The 23645-nt window shown below is 41.4% G+C and overlaps 1 protein-coding gene across 6 annotated transcripts in view; it reads right to left on the bottom strand.

Annotated features, from left to right (window-relative positions):
* TENM2 (teneurin transmembrane protein 2) overlaps positions 1-23645 on the bottom strand; it is a 3493894-nt gene that overhangs the window by 429955 nt on the left and 3040294 nt on the right. The gene's annotated exons all lie outside the window — the stretch shown is intronic.

Below are 23645 nucleotides of genomic sequence, written 5' to 3'. Positions count from 1 at the left end.
TCCAAAGAAAAGTGGAAGCTGATAGGAACCCATCTTTTTTCCACATAGAATCAAAGAATGAAACGGAGGGAGTTTGATATGTGAGCCTATGGAATCAGTCATTCCTGACTTTTCTATCATCTCAGTCAATACATTAATACATTTCCTTTTTTTTTTTTTTAAGGTTAAAGTCAAGTTCTGTCATTTGTAATTGCATGAATACTGAGCAGTAAAAATCGCTTAATTACTTACTAAGTGAGTTCAGGGGGGAAAAAAAGGCTAAGCACCAATACCTTAAAAAAAAAAATGTAAAACTTAAGCATTTAAGGCCCACAAAAACCAACTCTGGATAGAACTTGGCCTAGGAACCCACCCCATAAAATTAACTTCCCCATAATTCCTCTCCTGAATGTGGAATCTCACTGTTACCTAAATCATAATTTAGGGTCTTGAATAGCAAATGATTCTTATTGATCCCTTGGCTATAGTCATCTTTATCTTGTGAGACTGTGATATAAATAAAATAAAGCAACATATGAGAAAATACCTAGCAAAATGCCTGATATTTAATAAGCACTTAATAACATGTTAAAGAAAAGACATGAGAAAACAAGTAGAAGACTATATTACAGTCTTTGGCAATTGCATTGTCTTCTGATAGGCTCGAAGATTCTGAGACAAACTCCAAAGACCTAAGCCCCATGCTGATCCTTCCAGGTAAGAGATTGAAAATAATGGCTTTTGTCTTTCTTGCTTTCATCGCTTCTTCTAGAACAATGTCTCAGTTTTTCCTCCTCCTTTCCAGGCCAGGAAATTGATCTGGGAGACCCCACCTCCTGGCCAATCTGTGTATCCCTCCACCTTGGCCATAGCAGTTGGTTCAGGGAAGGGCACATGATCTAAATTATTCTAATGAGACACCACCTTAGAATTCTGTTATTTATATCCATTACGAAAGAGAAACTGCCACAGTTTGGTTGGACAGACCTATAAGCCAAGACCTACTGGGGCTTAGCTTGTTATTACAGGTGGTGGGGAAGAGTCTTCCTGAAAGGAAGACCCACAGAAAAAAAGAGGGCACCATGAAATGGAGAGACTGTCTTGACAAGCTGAGTTTGCATCTGGGTATGGCCACCCCTCTGCTAGGATTTCTCTGTTCTTTTCAGTTATACAAGACAATGGATTCCCCCTTAATTTCTGTCCAAGTGAGTTTGAAGTTCAATTGCTGTCATTTTTAAGAGAGAGAATCCTGTCTAAATCTGTAGCTGTAGCTTAGATACCTGAGGCATCAGAGGCTGGTCTTCCAAGCTAGCAGTTGAACTTTAAATGTGGCATTTGGTGATGGCAACAGGGACAAGAATGTGAGAAGTCTGGAAAATGTTGAGTGTGACACACTGGGCAAGGGGTTTCACTTCTCACTTTCTAAGTTTCTTCTTTTGTAAAACTAAGAGACTCATTACAGGTCCCATATGGCAGGCTGAGGACAAAGATGAACCAGGAATATCTTTGGTCTGGTCACTTTGTCCCTTCTACCCCCTAGCACAGCTTTATAAGACAAAGTAAGATGCAGGAGTTAGGCTGAAGTATGAACAAAAGCAGTTTAGCATTTACTACCTTACATCCTGGTCATCACAATCCCTTGACTAATATCCTCTTCAGGTGCGTCAGCACCACCATTCAGCATTTCTTCCTCTGATGTGTCTATTTCTTAAGTCTGCATTTGGAGATCTGGAGTTTATTATTGCAGGAGACACATGAAGAGGGATGAACGTGGGCTAGTGTGCACCTGCCTACTAAACTTCTCTCCCACCCTGTGAAGTTACTATCCTGGGGATTTTCCTATTGATGAGAGGACTGTTCATACATTCAGGATGTGGATGATATCGAAGCATCCCACAGGGCCTATATCTCAGCGATCAATCCATCTGACTTCTCTGCTGCTTCCCCTTTCCCTGCAGGGCTGGAAATCAATTGTGTGTTAGCTACTCTCTAGGTTGGAATCCAGGGAGCCAGGGAATTGAAATGCATATTGTTTCATTAGATACATCAGCAAGGAGGAAAAAAAAAAAGGGAACGAAACTCCCTTAAACGACTTCACCAAATGAAATGCATTCTAATAGTTGATTTATCTTCCCATGACACTGAGGATAAACAGGGGAAATGAGGAAAAACCACACTAAATCCTATCATGAAATATCCAGAAATGAGGGTGAGCTGGGAGAGGAGACTGGGAGAGAAAAACTCTACATGTACATTAAATCTCTATACAAACACATGCCTTGGCAGACTGTATAGTAGAAGAAAAAATAAAAAGAATTCCTGTCTATTTTAAGAATTAGATATGTGAAAAATTTTCCTGTTAGTTCAGATTGGCTCAAAATACCATGCTGGGCTGCATTAATGAAGATTAAGTATATTTAGAGAGAATAATTCAAAAGACTTTATCAATCTGGCACTATTTCCTTCAAAATGGAAAAACCTTAATTTAACAGGATATAGATGAATTCTTAGATTTATTGAAATAGTTTGGTGTTGAATAAATCGAGTAGGAGTCACAAATCATTTGTCGCTGATATTTTAGATTCTCTACCTTGAATTAAAGCCCAAATAACACAAACTCTCAATTTGGTGTGATGTTCTGAAGAGAGACTGGTACACATTTTGATATTTCCTTCCAATGTATGACATTCCTTTTAACCTTCTTTTCACCCCTTTTTGGAACAAAAGAATTACAATGACAAATGCAAATGTGTGAAATCTTAAATTCACTGGCAGACTGAGAGGAAAACATAGCTTTCTATTTCTCTGGCACCCAGAAGTCACATAATTCCTCATGTGGGAGAAGGTTAAAGGCAGGTGAGCAGTCTACCTGGAATATAAACTCCCGGGAGACAGGGATTATGCTAACCTTTGGCCAGGGACTGCACTCGTGATCACAATTAAAGCTCACATTCCCTTAGTGTACAACTTAGCCTAAAATGGAAGGATAAATGATTTCTGGGGGAAAACAAAGAAGAGCCTGTTCCTGCATCAAATGATCTAGCTAAAAGAAAAGAAGGAAGAAGATGGAGTGGGGGAGAGAGGTAGCAGCAAACGCTGAACTTTTACTGTATGGACCAGGCTTGGAAGCAACTACATTCACACACGTCCTATTATCTCTTTATCAAAACAAAGACCCCAAACTCAAAATTTTCAGACTGTCTTTCTTTATTCCCTTTTACAGAAGAGGAAACTGAGGCTTTACCAATTCATTAATCTTGTCCAAAATTTAAAAGTTAGTAAGAATTGGAGCCTGAATTTGAATTATTGACTCTAGCCATGGTTACTGCACTTATGACATTGCTGGGGTCCTGTCCCCTGTTCTCTATTGAATTAATCTGAGTTGGATTGAAAAAAATATACCACGTTATCAATCCATGGGTCAGTTAGCTTCACCTATTGGGTTACTCAGTTACTTCCAGAATTCCTCCCTGGCTACTCACAAACACTGGTACTCACAATAAGCCAGAGGGACAGTACTGTACTTGAGCAACGACTTGCTAGATCTGTAGGATGCCACACCAGGACCCAGGGGTTTAATGGTAGGCAAAGAACCCTGCAACATTAGCTGATATTTTTTCTCACATCGGAAACACCAGAGTCTGGAGTCTCGCTGGCTAGCTCCCCAGAGGCCAGAAGCATCTTTCTCAGGTGAGTGCAGGGGGAGAGGCTGAATGCAGCCTCTGCTGTGGAGTTGGAGTTGAAGGGGGCTACTACCCTTGCTCTCTGTCCTAAGCACACAATGCTGTGGCATCGAACTACATTCATTAATTTCCTGGGGGTTGGAGCTAGAGCTGTGAGGAGGCTTACCCTGCTGGGTTCAGATACCCTTCCTTATGAAACGCTGTACTCTAATTCCCAGTGGGGAAATCTGCCAGGGCCACGTGGGTTTGCCTGGCAATGACCAGCGGCCATCCACAAACATGTCCTGCTTACCCTGCATGGCCCCAGGCCTGGCCTCCCCTTCCCCAGGCTAACATGAGCAACCCTTTCTCTTGGACACCCTGGCTGGACTCAACTGGGTTTGTGCTGATCGAATCATCCTGGGGAAATGAGGAAAAAAACAAACAAAGAAGAAAAACCCCGTTGTGAGTTGGAACCAATCAATGTTTCATCTTCCGTGGTGAGAATAGAACCTGTGCTTGCACCCAATTTCAAAAGCACTGTCCTTTCCACTGTGCTTTAGACATTAAGCGACCACCCCCCTCTTTTTAAGTGGAAGAAGCAGCAATTGCTGAAACGGTCACGAGAAATATCGAGCCAAGTGGAGACATGTGCCTCGTGCTGAGAAATAAGGTGACTCAAAGCCGCTGCTTCTATACTGGGGGCTTTGGTTGTCCGGCATACACTTGGCCACCGAGCGCAGCGAGCAGACCCTGTTGTGTTCATGGAATCTGACAGCTGCTTGATGGACTCACCTACATTGGCTTTTTAATCCAAAGCAGCTTTCCGGTAATGTTCATTTCTTTTCTGCCAGCAGTATTTTAAGCTGAGGTGGGGAAAATTAAAAGCTACTAATTCCTTGGTGAAAAGATCAAAAAAGTACCCAAAAGGCAGCTAAGGGGACTTTTTGTCTCTTTAATTGCTCTCATTTCAGTTTGACTGCTCCCTTGTACTTTTTTTGTTTTTACATCTTTGTCTCCCAGTGCCAAAAACCTCCCTTCTCTTGTGATTGCGATAAAACAGGTTGAATAAGGGCTTGCCTGAAAGAAACTGCACTTGGGAGCCGTCTCAGTGCCTCACTGAGTGTGAGGTGAGTCTTCTCTCCCCGGGACTGGACTGGCCAGCTGGCTTGGTCACGGCCAAGTCCAAGGAGCAGTATCGTGAACGGTAGTTCAGAAGCTGGTTCTTCATTACGAGGAAACTAAGAACCTAGGTCAAAAACTCCACCAAGTTCATAAAACCTGTCTAGATGGTCAAGGTCTGTAGCTTCATTTTCAAATGACTCTATATCCTCGATGCCTTTCATGTGCTCTGCTTTGCCAGGGAGCTAAGCCACAGCACTCTGCTGGCTCTGCTCTCAGCCACAGAGCCAGACCGCAAGGCTGCACTAAGCAAGAAAGTGGAGAATAAATAAAAGTGGCCTCTAGTTCCTGGAGGCCACACGTTTCTTTTTGGGTTTGCCTCCTTCATTTACTCTTGTGGGTATCTATTTCCTACTACACGGCCTCATTTACTGACTATTTTTCCTTTAAAGCAGTTCTTTCTCTTAAAAGTGTATTGGAAAAGGAAGGACTAGAGTCAAAATAAGGGGGGGGGGTATGCAATTGTATGGGGAATATAACCAAAATGAAAATGCATACATTGTGCAAAGATGAAAAAAGATGTAGGAATTGTACAAAATAAAAAATTTAAATAATAATAATAAAAAAAAGGGATGGAAGAGCACAAGGGACTATGGCAATGGCGCACAGGTGACTTGGTGGTGGGAATTTTAGGGGAACTGTACCTGAGAGGAGAAAGCATACATTGTACAAAAATGAACAATGATGTAAAAGATAAAAAAAAAGTGTATTGGAGAAGAAAACTTTGCATCACTACCTTGTCACACAGAAAACCTCCCCAAACTAGTTATGCCATAAATTGAAGGTATGAACAAACATAAATAAGATAGGAAAAATAAGCACATGCAGACAAATGTGTTCAAATTCTTACAAAAGGCCACCGCTAGCTAATCCTAAGTACAACCTCACTACGTGTGGCTGTTGGTTTTATTACGGAGCTCAGTACACCAAGCCTGTGTTCCTCAGGGAGATACGGTGTTAGTGGCCTGTGAGACTCTGGCCTGTTGATTCTGTCCACTGATCGACATGGAGCCTGGCCTGATGTGTGATTCATTTAAAGATATCTGTCAGCACCACGATGGCTGAGTCACCGTCTTGCACCCGGCCATAGCATGGAAACGCCGGGGCTTGAGTCCGGCTGTGATCACACACTCGTGCACCTCCGAAGGCTCAGCCCAGCCTGGCTGCACGGAGACGCATGAGACGGCCCTTCGGCACGTCGCTCAGGTGCAATTTTAAACAGCAGAATTAACATCAAAATGTGAAACGTGGCTAAGTAGGGTGTGAAAGGACAGTTGTTTATAGTTTGAGAAGTTGAAAAGCAAACAGGCAGCAGAATGTCTCCGTGTTTGGGATGTGCACGGTGGACAACTCAGGTCTTTCGCTTCTCTGCACGTGTCCATGGACGTCTGGGAGAGCCGTGGTTCCTGACATGAGGGTTACAGGTTTATTTTTTATTTATTTATTTTTTTAGCAAATAGGCAAATCCAGAAATCCAGAATCCTGAATAATAAGAGTCAACAAAATTGAGAAGGAAGACATGCTAGTTATCAAATGGAGGTTTTCTCTTTGACATAATACAAAGGACAGAAAGACTGAAAACAGCAAATGCTGTTTTTACTGTGTGAGTCAGTCTCTCATGCCAAGTGTGTGGCAGCTACTCCCCTGGAGTGTTGCTGTTAGTGCTTGGTCTGTGCTTTGGGAAAAATCTCCCTTGTCTCTATAAATCTGAGAAATTTGAGATCTGTCCTGTGGCTTCCTGGAGCTTGACCCTGGCCTCTCTGGAACATTGAAGGGTGACTCACAACCTTTCATCGCAAAGTATAAAGGTGGCGGTGTGTCTGCCCTCGCTCCCTCCTTTCCCCCTTCTCCCCCGCCCCTATCTGCTGCCCCAGTTCTAGTGGATGTGGCCTTTGAGGGAGTCTGTGATGGGAACAGAGCAAAATTTGTGAACAGCAACTGTAGGAGATCTTTGTAAAGCCCGGGCTTAGAAAGCACTGCTGCAATCCTGTGTGCGTCACATTTGTTCTGGTGTGTTACCTACTGCACAACACAAGGAGGACCACTGACAAATCCATCTTCTAAAGAAAACTCAGTTACTCATATGCTTCTGCCCTAGTTTATGTTGTTCTCATCTACTGGGGCTAAGATAACAAAGGGAGAGTGGGGCCTCATAAAGTCACTGTGGACGGGACAATACCAAGTGAGATGACCTCATTTTTTAAGAGTATACCACATAGTTGCCCACACGAACTGGTGGAATTTTGGACACCGTGAAAGTGCATTTTGGGGTCTCACAATAAGGGTAGGGTCTTGGCTACAGAGGATCATACTTACCTCCCACTTCCCTCCCCTCACATCAAATTCTAGAAAGGTTCTTAGTGACAAGGGTAGTGAATATTTCCTTTAATACCCTCTCTGCTGTTGGATTGTCTCTTGATTTGGAGTCACTACAGACCTTTTGTCAATGGAGGCTTTACTAATCAGCAGAGGACCTCAAAGATGCAGCGCCAAACCCCTCCCGGCCAGCAGGCAGTGCTGCTACCTGGTGGTCTGCTGGGTGTTTAAAAGATGCGTGCTGGATGCTTTTCTTTTCACTTTACCTTTAGGATGGAGACTTTCTTTCCTCCACCTCATTACCATCATGATGTTCTGTACCACACGAGAGGACTCAAAAGACACCCTAAGCTCTGGGTGACAGCCTGATAAGCATTGGCGCTGTTGACACCATTAGCCGAGGGCTAAGTTCAGTGCCAGTCAGATCAGACGTCAATAACTGGCAAGGTAAGCACCCAGATCCTGCCACTGCCAAAGGGATTCTGATGGAATAAGACGGTTTTATGCTGTTCCCCCAAAAGAAACCCCATGTAGCAAACACATATGCGTATATATGACTTATGAAGAAAGGCGCTGCAAGCCGAAACTAGGTTTTTGTGCAGATTAAATGTCCCATTTTGGAATTATTTTTTTAATTCCTTTTGCAGAAAAGACTGTGCTATTCTGCTAATGCTGATAAACTCTGCTGTTGACTATATACTACTGTGAGCTTGTTGCCAGGAAAGAATCCACAGTGTTTTCCCCGTGACAATAAGGGAAATAGTTCTTATAAGGATTAAAGGACTATGTAAAATTTACTTTTGTATTCCCTCCCACTGCCACTCTTGCTGAGACCCTATTTTCTCATAATTGTATTAGTCCAATAAGGTACCTATTCATTCTCTGGCTACAGGTTTACCTGCTACAGTTCTTGCGCCCACTCCGTTATCAGATCATTTTCTTTAAAGCCTCATTATACAGACCCCCATCCTTCTCAATGGCCTGTAATTGAGGTCTGTTGCCGATTGCCCAACCCACTAGCAACCTTTGTTACTGTGGACAAAAGTTTCACATTGTCTACCCTGATCAGCCAGACCTTTTCTTAGCATCATTCTACCTCAAGAAACTGCTCTTAATGGTTTCAGCACATGATATGGACAAGCTGCTGACCTCCTTGCTTTCTAGCTCACAAAGCCTTCTTTTTTTTTTAACTCTAACCTACTACCTAGGTGACTCCCTTACAGCACAGCTGTAAGGGTAAACTTTCTCTATAAAAAGCCAGATACTAAATATTTCAGTCTTTGCAGTCCATGCGGTCTCCACTGCAACTACTCAGCTGTCTGTTGGATGGTGGAAGCAGCCATAGAATAAGTAAATGAGTGGCATGGCTGTATTCCAAGAAAACCTTATCAGTCTACAAAAATAGGTGGTGGCTCAGATCTGGCTGATGAGTGGCAGTTTGCCAATCCCCACCCTGCAGCATTGAGACAGGCACACATGCTCTCACTTCATCATTTACCTGCATTTTTCTCAGCATGTTATTTATACCTAAGCTTTGACTCACACTTTTGAAATTTAAGCCCCTTGATGATATAAGCAAAAAAGAAGTAAGCCGAGACCTCGCTAATACTTCAGTGTACTCTGCATCAAGCTATTTCTGACATCTTGAGACACTATCTGATCTTCACAACAACCCCGGGGCCAGGTGCCATTCATACTATATCCTGGTATATACAGAGGGGCACAAGAGAGGATTGAAAGGCAACTTGCTGCACCTTACACATGCAAAAGCGCAGAGCCCAAAGCCAGGGCTCCCAAGGCCAAGACCATGTCGTTGAGGGAGTCGACTCTGACCTCTCAGAGACTGACTGTATCAACCAGTATAGTGAGAGGGACATGCCATCTTCTAAGTTTTCCTGGAAAAATTAATTAAATGAATGATGTTGTTATAGAAGTGTACACTTGTTCATTGAAAGGCATTCAAATAACGCAGAAGTGGAGAAAAGGAATACACCCTGTCCCAATTTCTCCTCTCGGAGGTCAGCCTACTAGCACCAGGGAGGTTATTCTTTCAGCCACTGTCTTCTCTCTGCCTGCGAACACATACACCTGAGCTCCTGTAATTGACTTTCATTTGACTGATTTACTGGATTAGCCCATTTTCCCTGTCCCCTCTGTAAAATATGCACACATATCCTTCCCCCTTCTGCTCCTGCAAATTGTGTTTGTTCCCAAACCTATTTATGCCAGTGGTATTTTAATCTAATTTCACAATTCAGTTAAATATAGCATGAACCAATAAAATAGTGTAAACACAAAGTGTTTTTCTTAAGTTCAATGCTTTGAAAAAAAACTCAATGCATGCAAATTGCTACAAACAATACTGCCAAATTAGGTATGGATACAACTAGAAAACATCGATGGGGAACAGCAAACCTCTAGAAGGATTCAGGATTCAGACTTCTTGGCAATTCTTTTGATTCCTTCGGTTGTTTTAAAGAACTGAAATAGGAAATCATTCATGGTACATAATGGGAGGGTTTATGCAAGGAAAAAAAAAACTATCCCTACACTCAAAGGGGAGGGTTGGCCTTGTCTCTGAAGATAAGTGCGTTTAAGATTATTAAAAAACAAAAAAATAAATCTCTGTTTTAAGTGCAAATAAAATATTTAGAAAATATTCAGATATGGATAGACTGATTTTTTTTTATGACTGCTTTACTTTGTTTTAGTAAATCACTTGGTCACGTAGGCTATGCAGTCTTTGTGTATGAGGGATGTGTGTATGTGTGTGTGTGTGTGTGTGTGTTTGTTTTCACAAAATCAAAATCAAAATCAAGCTGCTTTCATTAAACAATATATTTAGAAAATCTTTCCTATGCTTTTCAAAATTCTTTACAAACCTTTCAATTCCTTCAAAATCTTTTAATTTGTAGGTGTCATATATAAGAAATTCTTTTCTGTGGTATAGTTATTATTTCCCTTGTTTACTCTTATAAATAGTTCAAAATAACATTTACCCAATAAATAGTCATCGGGTGTCTTCTTAACTTCCAGTCTCCATGATACAACTACCATCTATTTGAAAATAATTTTGCAGTTCCTTTGAATAAATTCCTAGAAATGAACCTGCTGCATCAAAAAGTAACAGGATTTTGAATTACATATTGATACAATGCATTACACAGGTCTTCCTCAATTTAGTACTGGGATTATGTCCCGATAACCCCATAAGGTGAAAATATCCTAAGTCAAAAATGCACTTATTACATCTAATCTACTGAACACTATAACTTAGCATAGCCTACTACCTTAAACATGCTTAGAACCTTACATTAGTTTGCAGTAGGGCAAAGTCATCTAACACAAAGGCTATTTTAAAATAAAATGTTAAATAGTTTCTCCTTTAATTTATTGAATTTCATGCTATGGCTGATTGGAAGCTGCAGCTTACAGCCGTAGCACAGACTCATGATAGAGTGTCCGACCCACATATTGCTGGCCGAGGAAAAGACCTAATTCCAAAATTTGAAGTAAGGTTTCTACTGAACGTCTATCACTTTTACAGCATTGTAAAGTAGAATCACCTTAAGTGGAACCACTGCAGGTCAGGGACCATCCTCACTTACTTGATACACCTGTTTCCTTCCAGTCCCTGAGAATAGGGACTGTGTCTTGTTTATCTTTTTATCCCAGAGCACAGAACAGAGAATGTGCCCAGAGTAGGCACTCAAAAAATGTTTATTGAATCTTGAATAATGAATAGTCCTTGACTGAAGCACTTATTTACTAGAATTAGAGTTTTTTTTTTCCTAAACACTCCTAGCAAAGTCAATTAAAAATCATTACTTGAATTTGTAACAGAAGGCAGGAGAAGAGAAAATATCCAAAAGTGAGTACCACTTTTGTCAAAGAAGCATCTGAGGACTTCAGTTAAACCTAGTTCTGAATTACCAGCCATTTGGAGACATACTAATGCATCCAAAATCTCGGGAGATTTTCCAACAAGAGTTGGAAATACTCAGGGGAGAGATTCCATCTGTCACGGGACCACACGCACTCACGTCTCCTGATGAGTGGTCTTGTGAGATCTCACACCCTGCAGAAGCCCTAGCGCATCCTCTAGACTGTGTGCTAATTGGACACCATTCATTCGCTCAACAGATGCACTGGAGAGACCGCCATGGACAGACAGTGGTGAGGACAGGTTTCAAAAACAATTTCAGAGAGAATCATAGGGATCGCTAGGGACTCAGGCTGCCTGACTGTTGCCGACAGTCCTCTCCATCACTCACCAGTCACTGTGTGTTCACCAGAACACATAGGATAGCATTTCTGAGCATTTGCATGGCCCTTTGCAGCAATGATTCAATCTCTCCTATAGTTTCTTCTCATCGCCTTTGGAGCTCCGATTCCTTTGAAACAACTGGAGGTGTCCACTTACAAAATTTATTAATTGAATGGGTATATCTAATAGAGACTACTGTTCCTTTCTAGAGCTGGCTACAGCTAAGAAAGACTCTCCCTGATTGTAGCATTAGACATGTCCAATGGTGAGATGAAGAATTTAGCCCAATCAATACCTGGCTCATTTTCTCTGTCTAAAGAAGACAATGGAGTAAAGTGAGGCTACCGGACCTTTGGGAAAACCTGGCAGCACCAGTGCAGCTGTCTCTGACATGTGCAGATATCCTTATCAGATAGGCAAACATGAAACAAGAAGCTGCCATTGACAGATCTTATCCACTTGAGAATCTCTTTCTAACTTTCTTTTCTTGCTTAACTTTCTCCCTTCCTAACTCTTCCTGCTCCCTCTTCTCTTTAAAATATCAAGATGGCAGCAGTTTCTGAATGTCAACTGAGGCAGCCCTGTCTCCGGCTATGTAAGAACCTAGCTTATGCTGTTGGCATGTGGGTCACCTGCTTCTTCAAGGCACGTCCTGATATTAGTTAATTCGTTAGCTTGCTTGAATCACAGTTGAGAACCCTTCAGCTTTGGTTTGCAGCAATAAATTCAACTGACAGCTGAAATTTGGAACGCTCACTTAATATTGATTCTGAATGTAATAACAAGCGACATGACCTTTTGGATGGTGTAAAATATGACCGCCACAACATCTGTGCCACATTTCTTGCTGTTTAGTAATATGCTGTAACAGCATGGAGCTGGCATTAAAGCTAAGCTTTATTATCAAGCAGATCACTCCATCTCTCTGGCTTCATTTAAAAAAAAAAAAAAACTTTCAGCTTCTGGAGCTGATATCATGTCTAATACATGTTGCTGTTTTCAAGACCTAATTTACCCTGCAGTAAGAAAGATATCTGATGACCAACTAGGAAACAGGGAATAATAAGGAGGGTTAAAAGGCCACTTGACACCCCAAATTCCAATGGAGCAGAAGCGGACACTATTCTCCCTGACAGCAGGAGAGACACCCAGACTTCTCTATTGCTGCCTTGAGAAACTGTCTATGAAGTTGATGCCCTTTACTGATTTCTAAAAGATGTGAAAATATCTTTTTCATAGACACCCCCATCTCCCCATTAAAAAAAAAAAAAAGTGATGATTGCTGGTGGTACTTGTCCTGATGCCGAAGCATCATTCCAATTTAGCGTTGCCCTAGGAAATCCTAAACTAATTTTGCTAGGATGGATACAAGGATGTTTGCATCTGATTTACTCTCACTGTTTTTCTTTGAAGTCTTGGTATCTTTAAAACATTCTCCAAGTAGGCAGAACATCAATTTGTGCACTTTAAAAAATCCAATTTAAGCAGGTTAAAAATTGTCAAAATAGTCTAACCATATTTCTCCAACAGAATTTCCAACCACAGGATGCTCACAAAATGCTAAACTTGAAAGCATTCTATCATTTCAATATATGCCATGGCTCAGATTGGCTCATACTCAGTGAATAGTGAGGATTTAAAGCTCTTTATCACAAGAGGCAGATCTCCCCTCTGAAACAATATGACATCTTTTTTCACTGCTGTGATATTTGACTTTGTTTGGTTGAGCCATTTCTGGAGGGTACGAGAGCAAAGTTTTAAATCCTATTTCTCTGGAGGGAAGAAAAGAATTAAATCACATTTAGGAAGTCTTCTTCCCTGTAAAATATACTTCCAAAATAAAAGACTTGTCAGTTTCAAAGAGGTGCACTGTATAGAAAATGATGAATAGTTTTATTCATTCTTCCGGTAAATAGAGCACTGAATTTTTTTTTTAAGTTTTATTTATTTATTTATTTTTAAAAGATTTATTTATTTATACAAGAACCAGGGTACAGGCCAGAGGTGCAGGGGGTGACAGGATTCACCAGAGACAGAGCGGGGAACAGAAAAGCAGAGTGACTGAAATACACTGCTGAGGGGAGCAACGGGCGAGACAGGAGAGGTCTGCTGCACCATGTGGGACCCTCGCCGGCTGGGATCAAACCTGTGCTGCAGAGGCTGTGGACAGCTTCACAGTGCGGCGCTCAACTGCCTGTGCCACCAGGGAAGGCTCTAGATTACTGATTTTTATTTAATATGTGAGCATGGCTCAAACTTGGCTTGTCTATTATGAAGCTAAATATTGATAAGGCATATTTTATATTAGGAACTGTAGGAAAATGGGTTCAGTACTAGGTAAGTATTTTGTTCAAAGAAAGCTCCAGATCTGGTAAATGATTGAAAATGTCAGACTTCCAATTCCTAAGAGAGAAGGAAAGAAGTTGGCCTGTCCCCTATGCCCAGGAGAATACCCACAAGGATAACTCCCAAAGGAATAGAGACTGCACTGCCTCAAAACAAAACAAAACAAAAAGGTATAGTGAGACATCAGGAGAAAACCTCACATAGCCAGAATAACTTTAGGTGTATTTCCAAAACAAACAGGCAGCTCTCACCAGTAAACTGCTTTTGCCCATTAGATCCCATCAATTATTGGGATTCTTAAAACTTATTATTTGTTCAAGAAGTATTCGTTTTGGAGAGATCAGAAGTAGCAGATACTACTCCTATCCGCCAGGGAGCATGTATTTATGTATAAAGACTGAGCTTATTATTCATGCAGAATAATGTGGGTAAAATGTGACTGGATTCCTCCATTGACTGCCATCCTATGCCAGATGGCTGAAATGCCACTTTCATTTCAGGAAGAAAAGAGATCTTTACAGAAAAGAGAAAGCATGGAGTTACAAGGTAAGTTGATTCTTAATTAACAGTCACAGGCAATGAATACCTCCCCACCACCCCGCCCCATTCTACTACAGACCTCTAATACAAAGTCCATCATGAATAGCAAAGTCCAAATGGCACTGGGTGAGAGGATCTGTGAAGGGGAACTGGATCCAGAGAATCAAAAACATTTCAGTTTCCAGATGAGTTTTTGGCTCAGACTTTAGAATGAATCAATCCTCAAACTTGGCAAGCAATAATTAATTCCAGGAGTGTATCACTCATCTGTGTAGTGGCTGCTTCCTCAAATAGAGATCTTATAAAACTCTCCCTGGTGAAATCAGCGAAGCCATCCGACACAGCCATATGTTCAAAGCTCAGAGCGGATTGGTCACGAGCAGTTGTCTATGAATTGAGCTGTTAACTGCCCAACAAAATTTTAGTAGCCTAGGTGGGGAGCCTCTGAGTGGTTTCAACTGTTAGCAAGAAGGCAAGAAAAAAAGCAAAAACAAAACCTAGTCTTCTTCAAACATTGACATGTCCTTTTCTTTCTGATCCAGCCATGGACTTGTTCCCACAGGTCCTTGGGGAACCTTATTGCTAGCACCCACTGAGGTCAGCAGAAAGGATTATAATGTTTGGGGTAGAAGAAGTGCCCACATAGGCAAGGTAAACAGGCGCAAATTGGATTACTTCAACATCATCCACTGAGGTAGGACTCAGAACTAATCTGATTATATGAATATTATGAACCACCAAGTATCTTTCTGGAGCAATTACTAAGCTTTCACACAGAAAAGAGGGCTTTTTCTTTAGTGCTAGGCTAATCTATCAAGTGCTTAATTTCAAAGGAAATTTGAGAGAGGTGAGAGAGAGGGAGAACGGACATGAAGGAGAATGGCTGTAGCGAGCTGATTAGTAACAACACATCTCTCTGTTTCCTTTTATCTCCTCCCCTTTCTCCCTTTGCTTTTACCTTCTTCCTTGCTTTTCTCCCCTTCTCTCCTCTTTCCTTCACTTTATTGAAACTCAGAGGATTATTTTCATTCCTTATACTTAAAACCATTCTGTAATATAAATTTTGAACTCTTGCACCTCCTTTTGACTTCACCACTTGGTGCCCTTTAAAAAGAGTGACACAAACTCTTATAGAAAAGATATATTAGAGATAATTTTTCAGTGACAAGGCTCTCCTACTTCCTTTAAATATTTGTTTGCTCTCATTAACTACTTGGCAGAAAGTTGGGCTAAAGCAAGAGTAAAACTTTATGGTGAAGGCCTATATTCATCTGAATTACCATACTTTTGAAACTACCAAGATGGATTTGTGGAATAAAAAAAAAAAAAAAAAAAGAGTGGCACAAGATCCTCTCTCAGCCACAGCACTGCTCAGTGGGACTAACAGAACTCAAACCCTAATTTCTTTTCTTTTTTAATAAATAATCTCTTTTTAAAAAAAGGTTTACTTACTTATTTATACAAGAACTGGGGTACAGGCCAGGTGCACGGGAGGGTGAGAGGATTCACCAGAGACAGAGCAGGGAGCAGAACAGGCAGAATGACAGAATACACTGTTGAAGGGAGCAGCGGGTACGACAGGAGAGGTTTGCTGTGCCATGTGGGATCCTTGCAGCAGGCTGGGATCGAACCAGTGCTGCAAAGGCTGCGGACAGCTTCACAGCGCTGCGCTCAACCGCCTGTGCCACCATGGGAGGCCCCCAAACCCTAATTTCTAAGCCTCCTTCTGAGGTTTAGAAACTTAAAATTTGCTCTAAAGATAACCATTGACTGTATATAATTTCATCTCTGTACCCTGCTTAGTCTGCCAGTAGTTAGCTTGTTTTCATTTTGATGGAGACCAATGGCAGATGACCACATGGACGAGAAGATGCCATTGTGAACAAAGTCGCATGAAAAGGATAGGGATGCACCTCACAGATGAAGTCGGGTATGGTGGTTATAAGCTCAGAGTATGGTTAAAATCTTATATCTGGTACTTGCTAGCTGAGAAATAAGGTTATTTCACTTTTTTTAAGTTTTAATGTATCCAAACATTGGAAAGATCATTTCAAAAAGACCTACTCTTGTACTAAAGTTCGTCTAAGAAGTCAGGACAAAACTAATATGGCCGAGGCAGATTGGTCTTTGTCACTTCCCCAGAATTAATTCAGATCTTATTTTTCCACTGTAGTCACCAGAACCTCACTGGAGGTGACAACCCAGTTTCTCACCTGGTCCTGCTGTCTCTTGCCACAGGATCACCTATACCTCATTTGTCTTGCCTAAGATACTCATTCCTAGTCATTGAGCTTTCATTGCTTTGCCCAGTTTCTTGGATAATCTTTCCATGACTACCTGGCCTCCTCACCAGTCCCTCGATAAGGAACTCTATGATACAGGGGTTATCACTCTAGCCCCAGCCCTGGGAACGCTTGACACATACAAAAACTCAACACACATTAGGTGCTCTCATGATGCTAGGTGTTCGGTCTTAAGAGCAGAGGTGAGGGAAAGCTAACCTTGGTGCAATGGGACTGTGAGGCGCTGGGAAGGCATAAAGTGGTGTCTCACTGCCCATGTGGACATGATCACTATCAAATGGTGATTTTTAATAAGCTGGATCCCGGCTTTCTTCAAAATCCAACAAAATGCAACTGTATACCAGTACCGAGCAGTACCAAGGTGGCCTGTACTCACTGACCACTGTCTTGAAAGCTATCCCTCCATGTTCACCATCCTTGTATTCACAGGCAATAGTCTAGGTATTAGTATTCAAGTTTGATCATCTCTCTGCAAATCCAGTGGCTAAATACATATTTTAATTGAGCCCAGGAGTGTTGACTTGTAGACAGAGCAGAGCAAAAAATCACTAGAAAAATGGCAAGTGGAAGCAGCCTTTTACCTTTGAATGGAATATGATACTTTCAAAACATCAATAATAATTTTCTATTGGGGAAAAGCCTGCAGCAAGTATAACCTGCTTAGGTTTTTAAGCTGTGGTTTGACAAAAAATTAGTGTTTCTTTTTCTTCCAAAAATAAACCTGTGATTGCAAGCCAGGTAAGGTGCTTTTAACTGGATGAAAGAGAATGCAATCAGTTTTCTCCAATGTTAAGATACATTATTCAATGACAAGAGTCTAATGCCTAACATAATGTTGAGGGGCCACAGTGTTTAAAATGAGCAGGATAAATAAGAAACAAAATGGTTTGAGTAGGAGAGGATATGTCTTTGAAATAACACCAACTAGTTATGGACCGAGAGTTCTACTACAACTCTTACAGGGTAAAATACTGCCAGATCTTTATCATGGACATCAAGCACTCCATAAACTGTAAAGTATTCTCTGCATTAATTTCACTGTTATATGTACACAGCCACACAAATAATGTCCTCAATGTACATATTTCTCTGTCTTTTTATGTAATGTCTTTACATGTGTTTCTTGTGGGAATATTTGTTGCTCTTCACTGATAACAACAAAAGTTAGCAGAATACGGCCACTATGAATGCCTGTCAGCAAAAAATCTGTTCAAATCCCTGCTTTTGATTCTTTTGGGAATATGCTCCTGAAATAGAATTGCTGGACCCTATGGTAATTCTATGCTTAACTTTTTGAAGAATAAGCTCCATTGTTTTCTACAGTGCTATACCACTTTACACCCCTATCAGCTATTCACAAGGGCTCCACTTCTCGACATCCTTGCCAATATTTATTATTATTTTTGTAATGGTCATCTCGATAGGTGTGAATATACTGTCTTTAAGGATATAAACTGAACCAAGAGACACCCTTCCGTGTTTTTTTTAGCTGCACACAGGATCAAATGACAACCCCCTTACTTCCTTGACTCTGTGCAGTCATTCTCTATAGGGTCTCTCTAATTCCATCTCAGCCCTCCCTGCCTCCTTGTTTTGGACTAGACATGCTCACCTCCACTTAATTCTTCAATAGAAAGGAGGCAAACTATTGAGTCCTTATTCTACAATAGGCAATGTTGCTGGAGTTTTACATTTATTAACTTATTTATAGCAAAAGGCTTCATGAGATGGGTGTGGGTGATGGTCCCATTTTACAGAAGAGGACACAGGGTTTAGGGGGCTTCAGTTAATCTTGGAAGATTGCTGCAGTGGCTCTGCTGGACTCATCCTGCCAAGTTCTGCATCCCAGTTACTACTGTCGACCACTATGTCACCTCATGGACCCAGCCATCCTAGAAAGGACTCAAACAAAAGCCATCCTAGAAAAGTCTCGAACAAAATAGGGCTCCTAGGGAGTTTGGAGGCTCCATGTAAAGCCCAAATGGGGCCCCTTCACAGATCAATTAATTTTATACAGAGTGCTCGTGACACACACTTTCTTAATAAATTATTTTTTTATATTCTAAGTTTGTAATGCGGAATGGCATTACAATTGGGTGACTTTTCAATTAAAAAATAAACCTTATCCGCATTTTTAACCTTTCTAGTGGGCTTTCCAATGGCTTGTTTCTATACCACATAATTATCACAATAAAGAATTATCTATTTATGCGCAAGCAAGGAGGAGAAAACAAAACAAATGGAAAACACAAACACAGGCATGTTTGTTGTTTCGTATTGAGGGTTATTTAGCTGGGATAATAAATCATTACAATGAATGTCAACACCGCACAGGGGAAAGGGAGTAGTTAGTTGCATATGCTAATAGAAGACGTGCATTACTAATGAGGAAGAGAATGAACAACGCTAGCCACATGCTAGTTATCACTGCAAATCACAGGCAAGCGTGTTCACGCAGAGCATATGACTGCTGTATGACAGCGCAGGCAAACATTCACATGTCAACAGCAATAGCTCCCATGCGCCATCCAAGACTACTGAAGAGTTTAAAAATAAAGCTCTTCTTGTCATGCACCAAGATGTCAAGCTTAAACACATCTGCCAGTCAAAGGGATTCTGCCAGTCTTTACCCACCCCATAAGTGTAGTCTAAAGGTTTCAAGTATATCCGAGTTCAAACTATAAAGAACTGTGATGTTATCCATCAATAAATCCTGTAGCTTTTCCCTCTAATATATGGCTCAGATCCATAAACTCTCTGCATCTGTACTGCAACTAGAATACTCCCATCTTCATACTGGACTAAAGCAATAACCTCTTATGTGTTTTCCCTACCGTTCATTTGCCTCCTTTCTAGCAAGCACAAAATACAGGTTTTATTGAGGTTTTAAATTATTAGTTTTATTGAGCTTTTAAAAAAATTTTTGGTAGAACAGATTTTATCTTAACCATATTTGAGTGCACCGTTCAATGGTATTAAATACATTCATATCCCGTGCAACATCTCCACAAACTCCCATACCCATTCAACAGTAGCTCCACATCGCCGTTTCTCCTCCCCTGTCTCCAGTCACCTCCATTCTATTTTCTGTCTCAAGGAACCTCCTTAAGGATCCTCCTTTATGAACCTCAGATGAACAGAGTCTTAGTTATTTGTTCTCTTTGGCTGATTTTTTCCACTTAGCATAATGTTTTCAAAGTCTATCATGTAGAGGCACGTGTCTGGATTCCCTTCGTCTCTAGGCTAAGTGGGCAATCCTCTGCTGTGTGAGCGCACACACTTCACTTGTCCATTCACCTATCAATGGACAACAGGTTTACATCCACCTGTCAATGCTTGGGAATATGTCCACTATGAAATCAGTTCTGAAAATAATCTGTTCAATTCTGCTTTCAAGTCTGTTGGGAATATAATCCGAAGTGGAATTGCTAGATCCTATGGTAATTCTATGCTTAGCTTTTTGAGTAATAAGCCCCACCGTTTTCTGCAATGCTACACCCATTTTACACTCCTCTCAGCCATCCACAAGGGTTCCACTTCTCTACAGCCTTGCCAACATTTATTATCATTATTATTTTTATAACAGCCATCTTGATAGGTATGAAAATACAGTCCTTAAAGATATAAATTGAACCAAGAGATACCACTCTGTGGTTTCTAACTGCACACAGGATAAAATGATAACCCTTTTACCTTGGCTGCAGGGCTCTGTGAGGTCATTCTCTGCAGAGGTCTCTCTGATTCCATCTCAGCCCTCTCTGCCTCCTTGTTTTGTGCTAGACGTGCTCACTTCCATTTAATTCTTCAAACATGTCAGACTCCCCCAGTTTAGGATCTTTGCACATACTAATTCATTTGTCTTGAAAGCTTTTTCTCCCTCCTCCCTTGTCACGGCCAGCTTGACCTTATGTTCAGTCTCAGTTTAGTACACTTGCCGCCAGACCTAGTGACACTTCATCATTTCCTATCATTCCCACGTAGCGCTAATGTCAATGTGCTGTTATAATCCTTTCACTCGTGCCTTTATTTTATCACTCCTTCGGTATCTAGGCCAGAACCCTAAGGGAGAAGAGGCCAGATCTTGTTCACTGTTACCTCCCCAGAGTCACGCAAAGTGCCTGGAACACAGTAGGTCCTTAATAGCTATCAGTTACATTGATGGGTGACATGGAGAAAAACGCAGACCTACGAGCAGAACTGGGGAGCTGGCACCATAGATAACTTCACTCCATTCTGGGAAAAGGTTGGAAGGACCAGGTCCCGCACAGCTATTCCCCTGCCCTGGCAACCAGAGTTGTGCAGCTTTGGCTGAAAACACCACACATCTCAATAACAATGGGATCAATTTTGACATTAACACAAATATTACCAAAGCCCAAGGGATACATTTAAATTCACAGAGCTCTGTGGCGGATCATGTAAAAGCTCTAACTTGCTCTCTAGAAACAAGAAACTTTCATTTATGGCTTCCTAGCTCTTGCTAATCCTGCCCATTAGGTCCAAATATTGCATTTCACACAGGATGCAAGACCATACAAGAGACTGATGCAATACTTGGGCACAAAACCAGCTGGCAGATTTAACGCTAAAATCCCCTCTATTCAGAAGGCACAAATCAAGCCCCTGATGCCTTTTTTTTGACAGACTCCTGCATGTTCCTCATTATGGAGAAATGAAAGAAGACAACTCAAATTCTGGGCCCCAGCTCTGCTCCCCTGCATTTGCATACCGAGTCATTTGTAAACGAAAGGAGTGCATCCCGCATTTGCCCAGAGGTGAATGTTTACTCAGAAAGGTGACTTCTGATATTGACAATAATGTCAGCTTTCCATCTGCATATTTTAAGGTAATGTATCCTTCCTTTAAGTGCTTTCTGTTCTGCTTCTTCATTTCCCTCTTTCAAGGAGTGCTGTGACACCCAGACCTCTAGGTCTCCATTTGAATACCTTCCTGGGAAGAGTGAAAAAAAACACACTCTAGCTAGCTCCTTGCCAGCCCAAGGACAGGCGCTGGGTTGCTAAGAAGTGTGCACTGATATTGTGAAAGTCCTTTCATCTTCCTTACCCCACCATCCTCCACTAGCTAAGGGCTAAAAGGCTCACCCCAGGCTATGGATGAATCCTTTTCTAAAATGTGGTTTATCCCTGGAGATCTCTCTGGAACATTTGCTCAGGTAGCTGCATGGTTCATCAGCATAGCAATTTGCCTGGTCAGCTCCATCCCTCAGAGCAGAGAGCAAGCAGTGTGTCTGGTGCAGGGGAGGCTCTCCAGAGAGTTTCCCTTGGGCAGGTAGAGAAGGCACATTCATCCAGAGATCATAAATATGCATCTTGGCCCTGATCTTCTCTCTATGAGGGTGATGGACTGGAGACTCAGGGAGCTGTCCTGCTGCTCTACCTGTGCCCCTATTCTGCCTACGAAATGCTCTGTTTAGATCTAAAACGCAGGCAAATTTGCCACCTGCAAATTTGTGTTTGAAACACAAGACTACAATGAGCTCTCTCTCTTGCTTCCAGTTCACGTGCTACATGGGTCTATTTCTCGAGAAGCTACCATGTGCCAGGTGGGATCTGACACAGAGTGGGGCCGCAGCTCCTTTCTTGGAGAGCTGACGACCTAGACCATTTAAATTAAATGGTAAATTAACTTAAATAGGACATAAGAAGCACTATGATGGAGAAAACAGACGGCACTAAGAGAGCAGGGGCAAGGAAACTTACTTAACCCTGAGTTGTACAGGGGAAGAAGGGTGGTCACTGAAAATTTCCCAGGATACATAAAATCTGGACCAGAAAACAAACAAACAAAAAAACAGATAGCAGTTTGTAGCTTAAAATAAGTAAAGAAGAAGTTGAAGGAAGACTAAGCAGTCATTCAATTTTATTCTAAAGGTATTTCTTTCCTTTTTTTTTTTTTTTTTAGATCCACCTGGAGTATTGACAATTTTCTAGCATCTCCCTGTCATTCAGACCCTATCTAAGATGCTGATGCTAAGAAGCCAAAAAGAAACACCACACAGCCCACAGGGGCAGCTTGGAAATTCTGCTTTCACCGATTAAGACACCTCTCCGGGAAAAAAGCCCGCATTAGCAGTATATTGCTTGTCAGTTGCTCATTGGCTTCTTTGCCAGGCAACGATGAGAGGGCTAAAGGAAAGAAAAAAAGAGGGGAAAAAAAAGAGAAGAAAAAAAGCTTTCTGTAAATTAATGGTTGTCAAACTCAACAAGTTGGAGAGCTGGGGAAGGCTTAATTAAAGTAAACAGACAATTTAAAGCAAGGGGAAATTCAGCCTACATAGGAGAAAAATTCTAGGTATTAGAACACTTTCATGAAAAGTTAGAAGTGCCTACTGCCATTTATCATTTACTCAAGGCCTGGGTAGCAATAGAGTTAGCAAACTGCCCCCAAAGTTGGTGTTAACATGATTTTGTCTATTAAAAAAGACTCTGAGCAGCCGAAGACAATAAGCTTGCCACTTGCAAGGCATCTTTTGTCTCTTCTGCTCTGTTCCCTATTCCACTGGAAACATAATAATATAATCCCTATTCATCAGGCAGAGCTGCATGTCTCAGGGCCTCTGTGCTCTGGGACACTTGACACTTGCTGATCACTCTGCAATTTCAAACTCTCCTCATGAAGAATCTAACGTAAAGAGCAAAATGACAGACTTGTGAGCTGGGAAGTGCTTGTTGGCATAAGTTGTGTTTTCTATGGTCTGTGCAGATAAGAATGAAAAAGACCACACCACACAAGGAGGAACGCTAACTGGTCCACTTCCGAAAGCACCTTTACAAAGACTTTTTATAGCAAGTACTTGCTTGAACCCTGATTTTCTCTGCACAGAGAGCCTGGCATGGACGGGCTTTACTGAGAGCGTTGGAAGACGTTCTTTTGACGCATCGAATGCCAGTTCTTAATAGTGTGTGCATTAGAGCCACAGCCCTGCTTTCTAGAATTGCTCTGTAGGGAGAAGGCAGGCCAAAGAGAAAGCATGAATGTTGAATTTATAAGCTAGATAATCAGTGATAATGGAAAAGGAATAAAGGGAGG

This window comes from Talpa occidentalis, unplaced genomic scaffold, assembly GCF_014898055.3.
Source record: "Talpa occidentalis isolate TD23 unplaced genomic scaffold, MPIMG_talOcc4v2.1 talOcc4.9, whole genome shotgun sequence".
NCBI lineage: Eukaryota > Metazoa > Chordata > Mammalia > Eulipotyphla > Talpidae > Talpa > Talpa occidentalis.
The sequence above is the reverse complement of the archived record's forward strand: the minus strand, read 5'-3'. Positions and strand labels throughout refer to the sequence as shown.